Raw genomic sequence first — 15,027 nt, 5'->3', positions numbered from 1 at the left:
AAAGCAATTTTATAAATTAAAAGCTACACATCCACCAAAATATAACATACATAGTGTCAAATGTGCACTAAATGCTAACTTCCTGCATTCTGCAGTAGTAAGAGGCAATTGCTACGTAGTGCTATTGTGATAATGTCACAAGCCAAAGTACAGCAATAGTATTAAGTTTTCTGGGGATATCTGACAGCACTGATTATATTAAAATATAAAAATGGGGAGAAAGATGTGTGGATGAAAAGACCTTGACAGATGATATCTGAACCTATCAAAGTAGTACTATTGTTTTTTTTTTTTACCCACTATGTGCTTCAAATATAGTACTCAGCACATTGCCACCCATGCATCTTTTCAGAATAAAGGTAAAAAATCTCTTTGGATCAATGAAAGAACACCGCATTATGTCACACACTTTTAATATAAACCTCTTTACATTGTAACACCCTCAAGAGCTATTTCAGAAATTTTTTCAGGACTTTGGGAAAATATTAACAGTCATGTTCTTCATCCTCAAGCCTCTATAATTGCAATTACATTACTTGGAGACTTTGCCAAGCAAAGTAAAAAATGCTCTGCAAAATAACTGCAATACTAAACCATTTGTTTCTACAGAGGGACTCTCAATGGTTATGTGTGTCTAAGCACATGCTACGTGATTTCACACGGAGGATTCCTGTCTCTAAAAGACAATGTCATCTCAAGGAAAAGAGGAAGGAAAAGTATTATCTAGACCTGCTCCTGCTGATGCTGCAGGCACTGCTCTTGTGACGTCTGTTTTCTTTCTCAGCTTACCTCCACAGAAACATACCAACTCTCAGAACTTAGACACGGGTGCCAAAGTATCTGATGTTTCCCTGTGTCAGATGATCTAATGAGAGCTTCAGCTTTTATTTCAGCCCAGCTGATTTACTAAGAAAAAGTTAAAGAATTGTTTAGGTGCGATAGTTTTAAGTTACCTTTGTGATTTCAAATGGCTTAGTTCACATGCTAACTTGGAATAATTGAGATTAACACCACTCACGTGAAAAATGCAATGACTGTTTCTACACCAAGCCTTTCTAGAAAAGTTTGATCTGAGCAAGGAATTACATATTTTCTATAGAGCAAGGAAAGGAATATCATCTGACCTTTTAGGAACTACGTATATACTTCAGAAACTTGGCTATGTAATAGTTTTTCAAAAGCAGTCCAAAGATTAATTGCTTACATAGTCCTTACAGAAAGAAACATTAATTTCCATAAATGTAATCATAACCTACAGAACAGCATTCCAAAGAATTGCATATTTGCTATACTATATATTAGGGGGGAAAAAAAACCCATAAAAACTCCTAATCATTACATTATACCATGCTGCTAGAATTGGCTTTTCAACAGAAAATAGCTAAATTTATCTTTGTTCAGTTATTTTCATTTTAGCCATTCAAACCCATCCTAGGTGTCAGCATGTATGCACTGTAACAGGAAACACCACAGATGTAAATTAATGAGGAGTCAGTAACTTCCTAGTTCTAACCCTCCCTCTTTTAAGCTTTCTGCTTTCTTGCTCTTAGCACTTACATCAAGTTCAGTATATCGTCAAGTAAATATAATTACTCACGTTAATGCACTTGGAAACAGACACTAAAGCACAGACCAACTATGTCAGAAATAGGATTAAATACTAGGCTTCCTAAATTCAAATCAATGTCCCTAGTTCAGCAGGTCACATCAAGTTCCACTGCTTGCAAAATCACTTGAGCCAACACTAACAAACTCATCTTACATCAACGTATTTAAACAGATAAGAGATCTCCATGCTTAGTGGCTCATAAAAATAAGATATACTTATCTTGGATCCTAAATAAGGGAATGAACAATTCATTTTAAATAGCCAATTAAGTTTAAATTTCATAAATCCTCTTGAAAAAACAGGGTAGGCAATAACCATTCCTAAAAAAGAGGTGAACAGATTAGGTCTTTAAAAGCATAATGTTCTGTAAACACAATATTAAAATAACCAAACACTCCCTTGGTTCCTTTGTAGAATAACTCTGCTTGAGTTCAAGACAGAGTGGAACCCTCATCTTCCGTTGTTCTATAGATACCATCATTCCTTGCACAGAAGATGAAAAGCTAACACATGGTAGGATTGGATCAAAAGATAGTACTAAGGCTCAATAAAAATAATGGAAATACATTAATACTTGAGAAAAAAAAAAGAAAGAGAAGTCAGGAGCTGAAATTGTTTGAAAAAATACACAAAGTTTTGATTATTTTAATGTGTTTAAATTTAGCCCACCTCGTGATTATTACGCACTTCCCCCTTCTCCCATTGTCACAGTTCTGGCCCAGTTCAGCCCAATTCTGCAACCAACAGGGACAGAGGGATCCCATGAAAGGGGGAAGAGGAATAGGGGAAAGATAGGGAGATTGGCCTTAAAACAAAACAGCAGCAACAAGCTAAGGGAGAAAACTAATTTACTAAATATGATAGCAGAATGCAAGATAACACAATATAATACAATATAATTGGAATTGAAGCTAATAAATCAAACAAATGAAAGCGTTCAGAAATCAAAGGCCTTATTCTAATGCAGCAAGCACACAGAGCCAAGGCAGGCAAAAGAAAGATGGTCTCGTGACTCCCAGTCAATTTTATCTTTCCCACCAACCAGGAAACAGAAACAGAATAATGAAGTCTTCTAGGATCTGTATTTCACTCTGTTCGTCCAAGATCAGAACGGCAGCTTTAACTCTTTAACTCCCAGTGGACTGAATGATGTTACGATGCAGAATACCAACAAGAAAATTCATAAAACTACCACATCTATCTATTCCAAAAATTTCAGAGTTCAGGTAACTGAAGAGTTGGCATTTTTCACAAAGTAACACTGTCTAACAGCATTTTTTACAAGATAGTTTAATAACGAAAATCAAATTATTGTAAGAGTGTTGATCCCATTGAAGCAAGGTTCTGCATCCGGGTTGGGAATCTCAGGCACACATACAGGTTGGGCAGAGAGTGGCTTGAGAGCAGCCCTGAGGAGAAGGATTTTGGGGGTGAAAGACTCAACATGAGCCAGCAATGCACACTTGCATCCCAGAAGGCCAACTGTATCCTGGGTTGCATCAAGAGGAGAGCGACCAGCAGGTCGATGGAAGTGATTCTGCCCCTCTACTCTACTCTCATAAGACCCCACCTGAGTACTGCATCCAGTTCTGGAGCCCCCAACAAAAGAAGCAGCAGCACATGATGCGATTTATGGTGGCCAAAAGCTAGAAGCTTTAATACTTGTACTCTGTTGGAGTTACTGAAACCAAAGAAAGTGAAAAAAGTTGGCAACATTCTCTATTATGTCACTGAGGCTATATGACAGATCACAAAGCAGGTATTATCTGAAAAAAGTAGGGCAAAATTTTCAGGATAAGCTGCAACTTTGTCCAAATGTCTTCTCCAATGCTCTATGCTCTAAAGAACTGTGTATTTTTATTGTATATTTCAGTACATAGCCTAACAGGAAATCACATTTTTTTGTTTGTTATTTAGCCAGTTAGCAAGGGATAATCTATTAACATTTGGATTATTCACAAAGTGTGGTGTGTCTGAAAGCCTCTATATAATGCTATATATTTAAAAAGAAGCATCAATGAATAAACACCACACAAACACACAAAAACAACAAAAACCACATACTCTCTTGGCTTTTCAGCTGCATGGAGAAAGCATTCAGCATAGGGCCTCTGAGCCTTTCTTTAGATGGACAAAATTAGCAGAAAACTTCAGGAAAATATACTTTAGGATGATGATACATGACTAATCTTTTATGACTTAGTACATGACTGCACATAGGCTCAGAGTTATGATGAGTGATCTGCCTGTCTACTTTTCATTTCCAAGAAAATTGCAGTCATGTCACTCATTTTCCAGCACGTCTGAGTCAAATTATCTTGTGTTTGCTGCAAGGGCCCACATAGGGGATAGTTTCCACAGAGCAGCTGAAGTGTGGTAGCTTTTGAAGAAAGTGACATGTTTATAACCAAAAGGCTTAGTTAAGCAGGATTCAAATTTTTATGCTACTTCAGAACAGAAACAGCACTGAAAAAATAGTGAACTGGTCAAGAAAAGCCTGATTTTCTATAATTATTTCAAGACCACCACCATAGTCCTTTCTTAAGACCAAAGGCAAGCACACTGAAAAAAAAGTTTTAAACTTTTTCCTCATTTATATTTAGCACATAAAAAGAAAAGTTGTAGAACATACACTTCATTAAATATTCTGCCACATCTCCTCAGTTTCAATCATCATTTACAATACCTAAAAGTAGGAATCTCTTTTCAATAGTGTAAGCCCAGTATCTCTGACTGAAGACAAGGACTATTTTGATCCCCCTAGATATTTTGAGGATGGAAGATCAACAACTGGAAGAAGACAGCATAAAGCTGTTTACGTTATTTAACACATTCCTTTAATCCTTTATAGTGTCAGAAGTATGACTGAAGGGTTGTTTAGTTGTTGTTGTTTTAAATAAATGAGAAATATGGACCTGAAAGGAGTTTTGGAAATCTCAGCTTAAAAAAAAAAAAAAGAAAAATAATATTTTTTTGGCTATTTAAATGCTAGAGTATATATTCAATCTAAGAGTAACGTGATGAATAGATGTATCAATGGTATACTTTAGGCCTACCGATAACAAAACCCCTTAGAAATTCTGCTGATTTTTAGCAGCCAGCATCTGAGCTTATCAATCATTCCACTCATTGCTTCAAATTTAAACTGCTGATAAACTGTTGGAGGTGGATGCTTCATCCTGCATCTCTACTATAATGTAGGGACCGAGCACTTCTTGCTTTATCTTATCTCCCCAAAGAAGAGTGAATGCAGATCTCCTGTCTCCCACTTTAGATTTAAACTATATGATCAAGGCAGTGCCTTTAGAAAGGAAATATATATTCAAATAATAATAAAATAAAATAAAGAGACATGCAAAAGTAAAGGAGTAAATCTAAATTACTAGCTTGGATGTTTTCTTAGGTAGGTATACAGAATACCTAAATCTAAACTTAATTTTTCAAATAACAAATTTGGATCCATTGACTATAGAGAGCTTAAATTTAAGGGTGAACTAGTAAGTTCTGAATTCCATAGTGAAATTTTTACTTAGTAGCCAGGAAGAGAAACAGATTTAACTGTAAATCAGGATGACACATGCAAAAATCATATCCATTCCAACCCACACGGCCTTATCTTGGTTCTAGTTGTTCTATGTATTCCTTTTTTTCTATGTAATATTTGCTTTCTAATCTGCTCTTTCCTCCTCTATATTTTTTTCCCTGCCTAATGCTCCGGATTGTTAAACTGCAGCAACTTACTCAAGTGCTGAACAAAGTTCAAAATTATTATTTATCAAAATATTTTTACAACACTTAATACACCTTCAATAAAGAAACAATAGAGACATACTAGTTTCCAGTACAATACTTTGCTCAATAAAACAAGTTTAGAAACTGGAAATCCTTCCCAAGGTGAAAGAGAAACATTTCGTAGGACAAATGCAATTATATGATCACACCATTTCTCTTAAAAAGGTCTTTCCTATTAGTCAACCTTTGTTGGGCAGAAACATTTGCTCTCCTATGCAGATGTGTCAAGCTAACTAAAGCTGTTTTGGGTATCCTTTACATGTTTGCATGTTATTGGAAGATAGTTTGTATCTGATATTGTAGAAAAATCATAAATACTGTTCCAGAAGATAAAGAATTTTAGCATATCATACTTTAAAATATTGGAGGGGGGGGAGAGCGGGGGAGGCAATGGAGGTGGAGCAAGAGAATAAGATAATGTGATGAATCTTATTTCACCACATCTTATAGATTCTTACCTGAGCATTTCTAATTTTTGTAATCTATGATTATCCAGATAAAATACATTGAATTAGGGGTGGAAATAAAGAAATATTCTTCAGGCTCAGTTAATCTGTAAGGTTTCATACCCCCAGTGTAACTCACAGACATGAATCAAATTAGAATGTGACCAGAGACTGAGATGGTGGCTCTGAATCAGCACAGATAAATTTACAGGTGTGAAACATACACTTAAGGAGAAAGTAATGGAAATTTCTTCCAGCTGAATGGGTCTCTCTATTAAAGTGGGGTTTTTTGAACATTAGTTTCATGTTTCCTTCTCACTGCAGGTTGTGCACTGATTATATGTTTCTTCCCAAATGTTGGATGAACAGCTAGAATTTGATCAGATGCTTGATGCCTGGTTTGCTTGTCCAGCAAAACGAGTTGAATATAATGAAGAATTCTCTTTTGCTTTACATTTCCACTGCTTGAAGGTCCTTCAACCAGAAAGCATGACTTGTTACATATTCAGCTTTGATTTCTTTTCTTTGGGGTTGGACCAACATTTTTCCTGCCTGGCTGGAAAACGATGCACTGAGGCACAGTTCTAAAACCAGAAGATATGTGCATCATAGCAAAGCACTTAAGCACATAGCCAGCGAGAACATTCTGGGTGCAGAGTAAAGGCCTCAGTCGGAAGTAGCTACAAGCAGACCTTACAAGATGATTTCTTTTTCTGCACAACTTAATAATAAAAATTGTCCTCCTGGCAGCGTGTCGGAGGGCATGTTAGGATTATGTGTTCCCACAAGAAGCCTAAAGCCTGCTACACAACAGTTTTATTTAGCAGAAGAGATTTGAAGTATTTGTATATGAGAGACATGGTCTGAGGATTAGAGAAATGCAAACAATCAATTTAGTGCCTGACAGGCAATATATGCTTTTTTTTTTTTTTTTTAAATAAATAAATAATATTCCAACATTCAGAAATTAAGTATGATTTTGTTAAGGACATAATGAATGATGCACAACACATGCATGTTTCCATATATATCCCCAGAGCCAGAAGGCAGTGCCAGGAGATTTACTGGTTTTTCATTTCTGGCTTTTCTACGAATAGGAAAGATTAGGAGATGTGATTCACAAGTAAAGAAAACATAATTATACAGTAACTGGAATAAAGCCAAGAGTCAGTCTTAATGCAGCTAACTTTGTTATAGCAAACATTGCTTATTATTTACCAAGAAAACCATATTTTGAGGACTATAATGACACAGAAAAGCGTCTTCTTGAAAGGGATTGTGCTGATGTGAGCCACCACTCCTCAGTTCCCCAGGAAAGCTTCCCCATCACAATAGCAAAGGTGGAACATTAATGCTAGATTTCATTTTCTATGCCATATTAAAGAAAGACACAATACTTTGCTAAAAGTCTTAGCCTAGTTATATATATGCAAATAATCGATGCCACTGCTTTACTTTCACCAGATATTCCTTTAGCTACATTGCATTTGTACCTTCAATAATACAAGAAACTGAAGTAGATAAACTGTTCACAGAGGTTACATTACCCATTTTAAGAAAGTAAAAGTAATAGCCCATTCAGGAAACACTATTCTGGACAAATGCTACTGAACAAATGAAATTACAATATGTTATCAGCTAAGGACAATTACTAAGCATTATGTGCAATTTAGTGATGCCTTTGACCAGTCTGACATTACAAAGACTTAGTCAGTCAGAATTTATAGACAACAAGCAGAGTCAATGACAATTTGCCTCATTAAGTAAAAACGTTGGATGGCTAAAGAAATATACTTAGTCATTTATCTGTCAGATCTAGTTTTTAAAAAATGCTGTGAACCGACTGAGTTCACTCCTCCTGAGTGGGCCTAGTGTTCACTGTGGCTGTACTTCCTCCATGTGGAGCCACAATGATCTTCACATGCAGCACTCTACACACAAACAGCCTCTTCTCCGAACTACATCACACTCTGCTATAGAAATGGACTGTAGTTCAGTGCTCAAAATGAAACATCCTAAGGTGCTTCCTTTATACCCACCGTGGTGTACCTTCTAGCAAAGGAAGCAATCAGGGAGTCAGATGTTTCACGTATAAAGAGGTCAGAGATATTTTGAACACATACTGAATATAAATACGGGAATGTTTCATGAGACCCATTTTAGGTCGATTCAAAGCTTTTAGAATAGTTTTGTTTTAAACACACATAAAAGTATTTAAAAAATTAGGATCGACTCCTCCAGTTTCTTTCATGCATTCCTAACTCCCTACAACCCAGGCATTTTGGATACTGGGAAAGAACCTTATGATATCTAAAATTTCCAGAATTAATGGATAACAACACACAGAGCTAATGGATAACATTACTTCAGTGCATGTTGTATATTGGAAAACAGGATGAAATAGATACAGTTGGCATGAAAAACAAACAAATTAAAAGTATATATATCACCAGCTCTTGAAGTACTATAAATCTATAAACAAGAGATGATAGGTAAAATATTGGGATTAAAAATAAAGAAGGCTTCTGCAGTGTAATAAAAACAATGCTGTAATTGCCTGTGCTGTGTCCTATAACATAACATCTCATTCAATAAATTATCCTCAACTGCAATTTAGCTCCAGCTTATATTGAGAATAAGGAAACAATACAACAGCAAGTCTTATCTCCAAACACATAGAATCTTACTCAAGTTTTTTCATTGTTTTTGTTTTCTTTTATAAGGTTTCACTTTCCTTCACAAATATAGTAGCTGATGTTTAAAGGCATATAAAACATGTAATTAATACAGGTATATATGTATGTATGGGTATATATACTTCATGTGTGCTCATATCAAATGAGCTGTAATAATCAAGTACATATCAGCACGCTGAGTGTTTTTCCAATAGTGAAATATCCTCTTATAGCAAACAATCAGTTTAGCAAAATGGATAATTTTAATTGACACGATGCTTTAGAACAACTCTTTACCATCTGTTCCGCCCTCTAATTACAAATGCAACAAGAATATAATTCACAATTGCATCTTTAAAAAGACATAAGGAATGTAATGTACATCTCTGCTCCATTTTAACGTAGCATGCATCTGTTCCTCGTTTTGGAGATCAAATATTTATATATATGTATAAAAAAATATATAAAATAATAACAATAAAAATAAATCCAAGGAAAACTTCTTTCTTTTAATAGAAAAAATTCTCCCCCTCTGCAATTTTTCCATAAAAGGCATTATTGGTACAAATGAGATTACTGAATATATGTGGAATGCATTTGAACACAAGTGCTTGCCTGTCCCTTATCAGCTTGTCTTATATATGCACTTAAAGAGAACATAAATAATACCTCCACATATCTGGCTCTATCAATAGACAAAGTACTCTCAGACAATCATGAATCAAGAGCAAAGGAATCGGTAAACCTGAACTAGCTTTCACATAGTCTAATAAGGTAAGCTGTTGGACATCCTTAATTGATTCAAGAAAATGCAAGGTGAAAGAAAACTCCTGATTTTCACAAGTATTTAACACAAAATACTGATGGATGTTTCATTTTCTTCCAAGATGCCTCAAATCCCACCAGGATCTTACTGCAAGTCCTTAAATGTCTTTTCTATCACACACACAGATCTCATAAGTCTTAGATTCTCAAGATCCTAAATACTGTCCTTCAAGAAAAGAGATAACTATAAATCACCAAGTTAAAATTACAACACCACCACTCTTATTTATGCAGCTTAGCTTTTACTACTAGTAAAGCACTACTGCACTTACATAGCAATCAGTTTGAAATTAGCTCTGGTGTATCCCTGTAACCTGCTGTCACACCTTTTGACTGCAGGACAGGTACTTACAGTACATGCAGTACATGCACCCTAAACACTTGGTTGAGTTTTAGAGATGCTCTCCATGAAATTATACAATGTATTGGAACCTCCATTTTATAAATCACAGAACTACGTAACAAAGTACAATCCTTCCTCGAACTTAAAAGCTTTCTTGGAAAGATAAGGTCATACAATCTGAGTGTGGCAAAACATAAAGGTTCATTCTAGCTCCCCTTTTGTTTTGAAGACATTATGCTTTAAGGCTCATCATTAAATGTTTATATTTAAAGACACAATACAGAATAATCACACAATGTATATTCTTAGCGTATCAGATAGAAAAAGTTGAAAGATCAAGCACACAATACAGGGTATTCTAAAAATAATGTTGCTACAGCAACTCACCCACATAGCGAATACTGTATTTTTTATTATGTTCCTTCCACAGCATAAATGGAAATTTAATAAGGACGAGTTTTAACAAAGAAAGTAGTAATGGAAGAAACAGTCATCAAATACAAAGTCATCAAGTTACAACTGGGATAGGCCGCCTAAACTACAGTTTTATTCTTAAAAAGGCATTGTGGAGCATTAGAAATTCCAAGATCAAATTGTTCAGTTGAGAAGTTATAGCAGTGCTAGTTGATTTTTTCTCTTAAATGTCAGCCCTCAGTACCCCACTGGAAGACAAAGTGACAAGCTGGTTCCTTACTTTTGATCTCTTTTAATCTCTTTTTCATTCCCTTACACAGCAGCAACCTCACGCAGCAGAGAATACCTTCAGTACCATCCTGTATCCTTTTGGGAACTTATCAGAAAAACACACTATTTTCTTTGTAGAAATTAAATATTACTAAAGGGTAAGAATATGTCTCTATCCTTTTTAAGCATCAAGATGATCAAGCTCCTACATTAGTTTCTATTGCATTCAGTTTTTATTCTTTAATGTTTTACTGATATTCTTACAATAAGAGACAAGCTATTCACTCATTTAATATCAATACTGAATTCATTAGCAGCCTAAAGGATCATTTTTAGCTATTCCTCTGCAGTGGGACTGGTATGGAACATATGGAACCTTATAGAATGTTGCAACAGACATTTCTGATAACATTTAAAAGGAATTGCAATACACAGTGTACAGATCTGGTTTGAAAACCTTGTCATCTAATGTAAAGCCAGAGTCTTTTGAAAGCCTAATCTCAGGTTCTTGATACACAATCCTTCCCAAAAATGCAGTTTTCTTTCTTCTAGAAGAAACAGTTCTCTTCTTGAATTTTCAACGTGGTAGAAACAGCAGACTTGCAGATATGCCTACAAGAGAACACACTGCTAGATGGACCCCAGCAGCTATGACATCTATAGCTCTCCTTTCTTCCACTCTGCAGTAATGAAAACACAACTAGCCTGTCCAAGATCTATCCTCTTCCTGACAGGATGAGTGGGGAAAATGTGGAGAAGCTATACATGGGTTACCCATACTGTAGTTTGAAATGCTCAAGTCCATCCCACTGTGCCTATGCACTGCCATGTCTAGTACCTCCTCAGCTTTCCACGCAACAGAATTCAATCTTAAAACAGGAATAAAACTTATTTAAAGACTGAGTTAATACAAGTGCAGTTCAGCTGCATATTTAAAACACCAGAATATTTTCTGAGCTATAATTATTACCACTTGATTGACAAACTTAGGGAGACAGTGGCACAAAACCACATCCAACAACATTTTCTACCCCTTTTCAGATCCCCTTGCTGAATTGAGCATCACCGAAAGGAAAAAGATATAGCAGATCTACTGAGATCTAGGTCCACAATTTTGCTAGTGATAGTAGTTTATAGTATGCAATTCCACATAGGAAAACAATAGAACATTTCTAGATGTCTCTGGTCAAACGTGTTTCCTTGTAAGCATTATGTGCTAACATGTTTTCTTTTAGTGCATTCATGGAGAGGGGAAAAAAAAAGCACAGAACACCACATTTAGATTAAACAAAAGCTCACAAAGTTTAGACATCGCAGGAAAACCAAAACAGCAAAACAGCAGCACACGTTCCTCCTTGCTTTGTGCTCTAGCCCAGTAAAACAAAGTACCATACTACATGGGAGAAAGTGTGAGTCACTGAATATTGTAAATTTCCCTAATGTATCACAGCTACAGAAACACCTGTGCTAAACATAGTAACTCTGTGCTAATCCTCTGCGAATATTTCAACAGCCCTCTGGTGTTTTCTTTCCTTACCAGCATGCTGGGGTGGTCGGTGCTATTCTTTCTCCTCTGCACGTGCTTCCAAGATGTCCACGTTTGACTCATCTGGGCCAGCTGCCCCCTGCCCAGCCAGAAGCAGGCAGGCCGGGCAGCTGGGGCAGCCCTTGTCACCTGAAGGCTGATCTGCCCTTCATGGGCAGCACAAGGCCAACATGAGCACTTTGCTGCCTGGGTCGCACACAAGGGGACACAAGCTCTGCTATTGCACTGGTGCCTTTTTCTATCTCCTAATAAAAGATGTTAAACCTGAAAGGGCAAGAGCCCTGTGTTTTAAAATGACTGCTTCTACATTACACTCAAAGCACTGTTCTCACACCATTCCTTGACAAAGGCCGCAAAAGGAAAGCCACTGCACAGTGCCCCACGTTGCTCAAAAGCACAAAGTGACTCTCAAAGAAAAAATAATGCAACAAATTTTAAAAACAGCAAAGATCGTGTCAAACTGACCTTCCCAAGGAAGGGCAACACCAGGTTCTGGTGCCCAGAACAGCTGCACCTGGGTTCAGGTGTCTGTGCGTGCCTGCCGGGATCACTGCACTGCACTGCACCTGTGGGTTCCTCCAGCAGCTGCTCCTGAGGGTGCGAGGGGCGCTCAGGAGAAAGTTCCAGAACTGTCTGGAGAACCCTGCCTCCCAAGCCCGCCTGGGGGTCAGTTTAGCCATCTATTTGATAAGAGGCTGGGGTTGCCTCTTATCAATCTTATCTTACTGAGCATTTAAGGTTTATTCTCAGGATTTAAGCAAATTGCTAGCTTTTGTGAGGAAGAAACGGCTTTGCACTTAGCGGGCAGAGACCCAGCACCTGGTCTTCAGGCCTGGCTTGCACTACAGTTACACCAGGACAGCTCCTCGCACTGCCACAGCTGTGGATCTTGGGCTGATAAAGTGCTGGAGGTTAATCATCTTCATGGCATGGTGCATCAGAGGGAGACTCAACAGGGATGGAGAAATTAAAAGGACACACAAATCAAGGACTGCAAAGCTGCTGTTTTTGTAAATAGATTACACGCAGCTCAACTGAGTTTATTGCACCACAGACAGGGGTAGTGCCGAGACTGAGCCATGGAGTCAAAACCAGATTTCATATTGCTAAAACATTTCACAGTTTATACATTAACTCTTTTCTAAAACCAGGTTTTACATTAAAAAAAAAAAAAAAAGCAGTGGTTTACATCTATCAAAAATGTCTAGTATATCCATAATCAGTTACTCCTCTTTCTTAAGATGGTTTTATTAAGGCCCCTGCTCTTATTTCCCCACCTTGCACCAGCACTCGTATCAGCCCAGCCCCACAATTTTGTTTATCATAAGTACAATAGAGATAATAAGTTATACTTTTTTGCCATTGATCTAAGAAGGAGGGAGGTTTGGAGAGCTCTCAGGCATAGAGATGAAATGCATAGGGCACAGATGTCCCTTTTATAGCTGTTAGCTATGTTGATCACACTTTTTAATTAAGAAGGATTTTATAGGAATATAACGAGTGAAACTCCTACTTTATCAGTTAAGTATACTCCTCCTTCACACATGAAGCTTTTATTTTATGGAAAAAAAAAAAAATGTCCTATTGCTTTCTGAAAAATACGGTATCCATAAAACTCAGCTTGACATGTATTGATTATATAAAATGAATAACATTAAAGAAGGGGGATGGGATTTCTGGGTTATGCACAAAGCTGCTATGGCTACAATTAATAACCACATGATTCTATTAGAGTATTTTCAGAAGGATCTATGATTCTAGGGTTTACCAGCACTTCATTTCAAGGGGCTCACCACAAATATTTTGGCACTGGTCTGAGGATTATAACACAGGTTTTATCTCCTTATCTTGACTGGGAGCATTCTACCTTTCAGAGATGTTCTTCCTGCCTGTACAAAATGGAGTAGATAACAAAGACATTTGAGAGTGACCCACTTTGCAAAACTCTGTTGTGGCTTTATATGAATCTCTCTTGCAGAATAGGAGAGAAGTGTACAAGTCTCCTCCAACAGATTGATAATGGAGAATCTATGCAACAGCACACTTCCCATGTTCTCTATTTATGACAAGAGGTTGTCTGTCATATTTTGACAGACATAAAAAAAGTAGCTTTTGCATCAAGAGGGGGATTCTGATTAAGCAATTATTTTATCTTCCATTTTAGCTCTTACTGAGGCAGTGCAAGCCGACTTATTAATGGCGAGATCAGCTGCAAATGCAACTTTTCTACGTTATCAATGTCTTGATACATCCTTCTGTCATCTCAATGACATCTCCAGTTAAAGTCCACATTTCTGTCCTTATCTTCCAACCTCTTTAGGTTCTGGGGAAAAGTTTTGCAGGCAGTGTTGAATGTTTCCTTTTCTTATTAGAAACTAAAAGTTAATGGGCTCATCAGAAAAGCACTGCACTGCGTATAAACATTCCTGTTGTTGCAGTTCTACAGTATATCATAAGGTGCAGTTGTATTTTATTTGGTTGGGCTGCTGTAATTCCTCAAGTTTCTGGAACATATGCTTTCATAAAGACATATAAGTGTCCCTTTCTATGCCTGATCACCTCTATGGAGTCCTAGTAATTAGATTTTCTGTCCCATTAGTCTTCATTCAATAAAACGGTGTTGCAGATACTCCCCTAAGCATGGTTCTGAAATCTGCTTTCACCTTGCCCAATCACCAAAAGATTGGTAAAGAATAGTTACGCTTTTTATTTTTTTTCCAAAAACATTGGTTTCCTTTTGCACAGGTGCTAGAGAAAATATGTATAGTGTAGAAAAAATTCTCTTCTTCAAAGTCCTGTAGTAAGCTTGTGTTTGGCTTTACCAGGTCAATCACTAAGTCTTCATTAATGCAGCCTTCTGAAATTAATTTCTCTATACAGCAAAGAGGAAATTCTAAAAATCTTCAGCTTCTGGAAGTTTCTGGAGCTTTAGGAGCTGTTCTGTAACAAAAATCCATGCTCAAAAGCCTCTTTCAAATGGCTGAACTTCTGAATTAGAGTTCTTAGCAACGTGTTTCAGACCACAAGGTAAAGGAGTGGCAACTAATCAATCATGCAATTGCCATTTGCAAAGACTTTGTTTTCTAAGATAATTAGAGTTCTTTCAG

At 36.9% G+C, this 15,027-nt stretch overlaps 1 long non-coding RNA gene across 2 annotated transcripts in view; it reads right to left on the bottom strand.

Moving 5' to 3' along the window:
* The window catches only part of LOC116230833 (uncharacterized), a 120,513-nt gene extending 108,019 nt beyond the window's left edge, over positions 1-12,494 (bottom strand). The window contains exon 1 of one of the 2 annotated variants that reach the window (XR_016469587.1): positions 12,386-12,494. This is a non-coding gene — a long non-coding RNA (uncharacterized LOC116230833). The other variant, XR_016469588.1, reaches the window with a different exon arrangement.
* Between the last annotated feature and the right edge of the window lie 2,533 nt (positions 12,495-15,027).

This window comes from Phasianus colchicus, chromosome 10 (genome assembly GCF_987193195.1).
Source record: "Phasianus colchicus chromosome 10, bPhaCol1.hap1.1, whole genome shotgun sequence".
NCBI classification, from domain to species: Eukaryota; Metazoa; Chordata; class Aves; order Galliformes; family Phasianidae; genus Phasianus; species Phasianus colchicus.
This window is presented reverse-complemented; position numbering and strand designations above follow the sequence as displayed.